Here is a 6331-nt window from a genome sequence, read left to right as displayed (position 1 = left end):
CTTGAGAATTAGTATTTAATGGCTATTTTACAGATACCTAATTTATGCTGATACAAATTATGACAACAGTATTACCGTTAAGAAAGACTAAGCACCCAGAAAAAGATTTAAATTCTCAATCCTGTGCCTCTATTTTAGGATATAAGTATTATTACCACAAATTATACTTAATAAAGACTAGAAGAATGATTCTAAAAAGTTATACTGTTTTAGATTATTTTCAAAGTGGGCCATCAGAAAGAACTTAGCTTTGTACTTTTATAGAAGGCTAAGGTAGTCAAATCATCTTCAGTGTAGGGTACCTGCACGTTTTTTGGGGGGACAAACACATTTAAACTTACAGGCTTTTGTTTTGTTTTTGCATGTTATATCTTATGGATGACTTTGCTACACTAAAATCTGCCTCATTTATCTTTACATATGTTTAAGTGAACTGGTATTAAAACATTTATTCAAGAAAAGGATATGGATATAAAAATGCTACCTGAGATGCATAGATATGTCATCAAAGTAGAGAAACTTTCCAGTATTTTTGAGACAGTTTTGCTCAGTCTTTTAAACGTGAAAACATAACTTCATGAGATGCCTAAATGGTAGATTATTTTGTGCATGCTAAGAAAAATGCTGTTGCTTTAGTTTGAGCTCTTCCATAAGTCTCATTGTGGTAAGGAACAATAAAATAGGTTTACATATCTTTAAAGATAGGATTTTAAATAGGCATGAACTCGTGAGAACTGACTTTTAGTAAACATGATACTATTACTCGAAAACATTCACTTTATTTACCTGAAGAATTTAGGTTAGCCTTAATTATTTCATGATTCTTACACTTTTTTTTTTTTTAATGTAACCTTTTTTTTTTGGTGCCAGATCCATTGTACCTAAGTTGTATATGCAAGTTTTTGGAAATGTTCATTTAAAAGTTGTTTTGGTATACAAGTGTTCTAAACATTGTATCTAAGAGAGTAGCCTGGACTTAAAAATATTAGAAATCAGCTTATGCCTGCCTTTTCGTTTTTAAAAACTTTCTTCCTGCCACATACAGTGTGAAATCACAGTAAGTTGCTTAGTAACGTGCTGCAGTATCTGCTTGCTGTTGGAGGCTCACATCAGATAATGGAACTGTTCCTGTGTCAGGCTGCAGGAAAGAGGATGTCATTGTTAATAAAACGCACCCAATCCTTTCTGTGCTACAGCAATGTGTAGTAATTTGTTCTCTTCATTTGTTTCCACTGGTTTTGTAAAAAGTTCAAATTCTTTCCCAAACTATTAGCAGTTCAGATGTTCCCTAATTTATTAAGTATGCCTTTATTCACAATTTGTTTTTTAAAGTTGCTCTTAATGCATTATAGAATTAACTAATGACTGTTTATTTTTATTACAGTATTTAATATATGTAGTTATTGCCATTTATATTGTGGAGTTTGCAGAATTAAATCAATTGTATAAACTAAACCTTTAAATTAGCTATGTGTGAGGACTCTTTAATGCTTGCAAAGAGGGGAAGGGGTTTGTAGTTAAGGGTTTACTGCTCAGCTTCTCTTACGAAGATGTAGCAAATTAGGCTCTCTGTGTCCTCAGTTAATTTCTGAGTTAGTTGTGCTAGTAACATATGTTCATAGCTTTTCTGTATGGCCACCAGTACTTCAAGAATTTCCCCCCAAAATAACAATAGTTTACAAAAAAAAAATTGCAAAAGGAAGTTTGTACTTTTTAATTTTCTGAGGTAAAATAAGTACAGAATCCTGGCCAATTGAACTCTATATGTTGTTTCTAATGCCTTGTTTTATATTCGGGTCCTTCTTAACTAAAATTTCTCCAAAGCTGTTAATAAAACCAGAGCTTCTGTTATCATTTGTCCCAATTTTCTGCTCCTTTACCCCAGAACCATCCATCTGTTTTGTATTGGCCGTAAGAAATTCTGAAAACAGTATATCTTAATTTTTGAGACTTGCCAGTCCATCCAGGAGTCTTATAAACAAATACCAGAGTGTTATTAATTAGCAGAAGGACCACTGAAGGTAAAAAATCTAGAACAGGTGTTGAAGCCCAAGCAGGAGGCCCCATTCTTTCATTTGTTGAATTGCCAGTTTTGATTCTTCACCATCACCTTTGTTATTTGTAATGTTTCTTGTTTACTCTTATGTTTTGAGGGTGGGTTTGGTTTTTTTTTAACGTTCTGTTGTCCATAGGGAGTTGCCAGTGGTGCAGTAATTTGCTAATAACACTGCACTGTATGTTTTGTAGCAGATTTGCCATAGTTGGTTTTTAGATGATTAGATGGCATTGTCTGATCTATTATATATGGTGTATCTATAATTAATAGAGTAACTGACTTGTAGCTAGGAAGCAATGGAAGGGGGATACAGAGGGCCCAATAGAAATTAAAGTTGGTGTGTGTATGATTGAAATTCATTTTAAAAGAAGATTTTTCCTTACTTGAGCCTCCAGGAACAGTCTTGTTTTTTATACATATTTGTTTATATTTCCACATCTAAAGCCATATGCTGAGAGCAGAATTTAACTTTATTATAACATACAGTATGTGTATATCATATCAGTCCGAAAAGTGGGAGTCACAGAAATGCTAAAGTTAATGAGTGATAAAAGTGCACAGCTAGCTGTTACCTGCGTGTTTATCTCCACCGAACTACCTAGGCCAATTTGGAATGGTGACTAGAAATGGCTGGCCCTCTCAACTGGTTGGATTACATATAAGGAAATGAGGTCTTGAGCCAGGTACCCTACCTAGTTGGAGCCAAACCTGTATTCTTTCCACATAGGCTGCTTTTGCATTAATAACATTATAAAAGCAATGATAATTTGAGCTAGAGATTTAAATTACTGTAGTGGAAAATAATGGTTATTTTGATTCCATAAAGAATAGGTATGGTCTGTAAGGTATGAGTTAAGAAACTTCCCAAAGGGAAAAATGATTCTTTTGACCAAGAGCCCCATGTAATGACTAATACTTTTCCTACCAAACTAATAAGTAGATACTAACGTGCTACAATGTGTAATAGGAATTTTAGAAGCAGATGGACAGAAATGTATGGCGAAGTTGATCTAAAGAGTTTTACTCTTGTTTTGAAAGGTCTTCCCGTGGAATAAACCAAGCAAAGTGTCATTTGTGGGAGAGTTCTAAAAATTTCAGTGACTTGTATGAGGTAAACTGCATGCAGTTTAGTAGAGTCTTCCAGCTATGTAGAAAGATCATGGCTTGGACAAGATTTAATCAACATACATAAAGCAGAATAATCTTTGTGTAACGTTACATTTAGATAAGGCTTTTGTTCTTTGTTTTTATAGGAGTTAAAGATGTCTTTCGAAGTACATCTTAGAATCAGTGGATTACTGTACAAGGAATATGTAAGAAACAACTATAAGTTCTAAAGACCAAAGCTTGCGTATGGGTTCAAAAGGGGCAGAAACCTGACTAGTAAGGCACACTTACTTGGGCAAAATTCATTGCCCTCTTATTTTTTTTATATTTTTTGCGGTACACGGGCCTCTCACTGTGGTGGCCTCTCCCGTTGCGGAGCACAGGCTCCGGACGCGCAGGCTCAGCGGCCATGGCTCATAGGCCCAGCTGCTCCGCGGCATGTGGGATCTTCCCGGACCGGGGCACGAACCCGTGTCCCCTGCATCGGCAGGCGGACTCTCAACCACTGCACCACCAGGGAAGCCCTGCCCTCTTATTTTTAAAACTGGAACTATCCAACTTTTATAATTGCCACCTCATTCTACATTTATTCAAATTTATATCCATCAACATTTATACTTGGCTATGTCTTTGAAATCCCCCCAATTTTTATTAATTAGGCTTTTAGAAATTTCTTCCTTAACTCTGGAAACAGTTGAAGTAACTTTCTTTGCTGAAATAAAATCTCATTTTTTGATGTCGGGTTAAATATGTGATGGTAGAATTACAGATTTGCAAAAATAACCACGTTTCTCCAACAATTGTAAAACAAAAATACAAAGAGGTATTCAACTGATGTGACTGAGGATTTAAAGTTTCAACTTTGTCTTGTACACGCAGATCGATGTTGCTGATTTTTTTTCCTCGTATGATATATGTACAATAGATACAAGTGGCTTGAGGTGATGCTTTTAATTACTGAAATTACTCTAAAGAGCAGTGGAGTTGCTACTGCTGATACTTTTCACATAGTTTCTACAGCTAATTATATTTACTGAAAGTAAGTTAATACATATTCACACACTTAAGTTATACAATAGGAATCTTTGTGTAGGGATTTATTTTTTGGTCAAATACACACTTTGTTTTAAAAAGAAGCAGTTTAAACATGTACATTTTCATTTTTCCCAAGGTAAAGGGCTTTGGATTTGAGAGTATCAGATTTACTAAAAATGGGAGCCAGGGTTATTTTCAGACAATGCAGATTTCCTTTATTTCCTCTAGTTTACTTGGCGAGAGAGCATGTAGGTGCTAAGAGTTCACAACTTAAATTTCACAATATAGGTTTGCTAAATGTGAAACAGCTACTGAGATACACCCAGTTTTAGTTCTTTTAAAAGAGTATATTAAACTAGGTTTATATTAAATTTCAAATGAATCCCTTAAATGTTGTAAGCTTATTAGAAAACGACTCTTTTGCCTTTGTGAAATAATACCGCCTGCTCCTTCCTGGTTTTTCAGTCCTGGGAATCGGACGATGACTTCGAATCGGTTTACTGTCTTTGAGCCTTTAAAGAAAAATGTTTCTTCAAAGTGGAGGCTTTCATTTAAAACTAGAAACTGCAGAAAATAAAGTTGTTTTCTTCGTTCACATACTTGGAATAATATGAATGTATTCGGTGCCTCGCGTGCCTCAGTGTTTTCGGTCTTAACAAACTAGTCTTCACAAGTATGTAACATTCCCAGTTAAAATGTACATTAACGTTTAATGTTCAAAAAACGAATACTTAACTCACCCATAAAGCCCTACAAAAGTTATTACAAAGAAGAGTGAAAAGAAAACATAAGTATCTAAACGAGATGTTTTTACCATATATATTTTCTCTTTTAAATTCGTGGATAATTTGCCTTAAAAACAAAAAGAATTTGTAGGAATACTGGCCGGTTCTTTGCTTTTAAAACATTAAAGATGAGAACTGTTACATTTGTACTGTGTCTGATTTGTGCCGAGCTCTCCCTGCTGTTGGTCAGGTCATTTCTGCCGACCCTCCTTCGGACCCTCTACGCGGTTAGCTGCGCGGGGTCTGGGTCCGGGTGGCCCGAAGAGTCGTGCTCTCGCCGGCAGAGCGCGCAGGCCGGCCGCTAGTGGGCGCTGTGGGTCCGCGGAAGCGGCGGCGCGGTGGCGCTCGTCCCAGAGGCTCTTAGGCAGGCGCTTCGCCGGGAATCCAATGGAAGAATTCCTGCCGCCTCCCTGTTTCGGCGCTATTCGTCACGGTCACCCCTAAATTCCCGGTCACTCTGGGGAGGTATGAGCGCGGCCCGGAGGCTAATTAAGGAGAAGATCCCGCGGCGGGCGCGGGTGTGCCGCCGTGCACTCGGGGGAGAGGTGCTGCCTTCGCGGGAAGCGAGGTGCGGAGGGAGCGGGGCCCGGGCGGCCGCGCCCCGGGAGTCGGCTGCCTCGCTGGCGCCGCGTCCCCGGGAGTCGTTTTGCGTCTCCCGGCCCCACTGACTTAGCTCGGGCCCCAGCCGACGTTCGGTACCGAAACCAGGTGTGAGACACATCACTGAGAGGCCTGGTGGGCGCGGCGAAGGGCTGCGCAAGCGGGGTGTGAGCCAGTCTACGCAGAGGGGGCTCTGCAGTGAAGGAGGGAGACCCACGGGAAGCCCACTGCCTTCCGCTCCGCAGGGAAAGTTTCGCCCTCGACGTTGTACCTCTGCTGAAGTTTGGACACTTGCCGGGCAATGAGAGCGCGTGCTGGGCGCGGGGACAGGTGCCCCGGGCTGTCCCGCTCCCCACTCGCCCGGCCCTACCATCTCGGGGGTGCGCCGGGTGCACGCGCAGGCCCGACTCCTTCGCGGGCTCCCCCGCGCGCCGCTCGCGCCGCCGCCCGGGACAGGGGGCGGGGCTCACCTGTCAGCCCGCGCCCCGCCTCGCGGCGCCCAATGTCGGGTGGGGGGCTGCTGACGGACCGGCCGGCCGCCCAACCGGCTAGCGGCTGCCGAGCGGCGGGCCAATGGGCTGCGCGGTGTGGGGCGGGGCCCCGCGTTTATAGTGCTCTGACAGCGCGCTGGCCGAGCTGACTCTCCTCGGCGGGGACGGCGGCGCCGGCTGAGGCGAGGAGACGCGCGCGGAGCTGGTCCCGGCGCCCTCCCCGCACACAAAGGCCCGCGCGCATCCGGCGCCCGCGG

The sequence above is a fragment of the Phocoena phocoena genome, chromosome 18 (assembly GCF_963924675.1).
Source record: "Phocoena phocoena chromosome 18, mPhoPho1.1, whole genome shotgun sequence".
Lineage (NCBI taxonomy): Eukaryota > Metazoa > Chordata > Mammalia > Artiodactyla > Phocoenidae > Phocoena > Phocoena phocoena.
Note: the sequence above shows the minus strand (reverse complement) of the source record.